A 1,476-nucleotide genomic window follows, 5' to 3' on the forward strand; every position below is an offset into this window, starting at 1 on the left:
CAAAGATGCCCTTGTCTCCTCCCCCCTCGATCACAGCCACCCGCACACTCTCCCCCCTCCCTATATAACCCCTCGCCGTCTCCCCACTCCGCATCGATGCTCTCACACTTCTCCTCCAACACAAAGAAAGCAGCGCTGCTTTCGCTGCCTAGCTCTAGATCACCTCGTTGAAGATTGCCGTGACCCAGTCCGCTGTGCCCGCTGCTGGAGGAACGGCCACCGCAGCCGTGACTGCAGGTACAGGCGCATGTGGCCCATCTTCCCTCCCCTTCCCGACGCTTTCCATTCTCAACCTAATCTAGCTTTTTGCACTCGCAGCATGGACTCCGCCGGCTCCTTGTCGACGGCGGCTCGCGCATCCCACACACTCATGATCAGTGACGTCCCCATCATCCTCTCCGAACCTTTCCCCGCTCTCTGCGTCCCCTCACCTTTCATCCTCCATGGCACTCCGATCGGCTCCGCCCCTCTAGCTCCGCCACCTCCCTCCCTACCACGATCCTCTACACCTCCACCCACGCCTACCTCACTCCCACCAGCTTTCAACCACACGCACTCTCCACCCTTCGACACACAAGAACTGAGGGACCGGCTCGCCGATGTCTTCCTCGCCTCACAATACACAGAGCCTCGTCTCACGTCTCCGAGACAGACACTGTAGAGGATCTGCCCCGTCCGGCCCATGAGGCCGGGCTGCTGCCTCCCTATGGAGACATGCCACTAGTCGCAGTTCCTCCTTGTCTCGTTCACTGCCCGCGTCGCTTTGCTTTCGTCCACCTTTGCACAGCCATCCCCAACCCCACTCCCCTCATCCATCAAGCCATCCAGCACACTTGTGGCAACCCTGCCTTTATCACGGGCGGCTCCTGGAGGGGGATCGCCTGCCTCACCTTTCACACACCAGCTGCACGCAATGACGTGCTCAGCCACAGCCCCATTGAGTACGAGGGAAACTCTATCACTATTGAGCCGGTCGAGCACGTCGACCGCTCCATTGCCATATACACTGACCTTGCTGAGGTCGAAGTCTCTGAGTTTCCACATGAGCTATGGCATGAGGATGGCATACGCTTCGCCCTCACTTTCCTTGGCGACGTGTGCGCCATTGACGATTTCTGCCTCCACGGTATCGAATACACGTTGGTCCGTGCCCTCGTCCTTCTCCAATCTGGCAAGCCAGCCCCTCCAAGCATTGTCATTCAGATCCCACCCATAAACGAGATTAAGATCGCCAAAGTTGTAGAGGTCTCCCGCTGGCACCATGGTGATGGTGCCAACCCGTTCAGTGATGGCTCCTCTGACGATGACTCTGCTCCTCCCTCTTAGCGGGCCTCCCCGCGGCCGCTCTCCCCTACTCACCTTGCTCATGTAGTCTCCGTGATACGTGTGGGGTGGCGCGCCGATCCCACCTACGGTGGCACTAGGCCGGTCGCCCCCATGCCCCTTCTGAGTCTCATGAAACCGACACAAACCAGT

Source organism: Triticum aestivum, chromosome 1B (assembly GCF_018294505.1).
Source record: "Triticum aestivum cultivar Chinese Spring chromosome 1B, IWGSC CS RefSeq v2.1, whole genome shotgun sequence".
In the NCBI taxonomy this organism is placed as follows: domain Eukaryota; kingdom Viridiplantae; phylum Streptophyta; class Magnoliopsida; order Poales; family Poaceae; genus Triticum; species Triticum aestivum.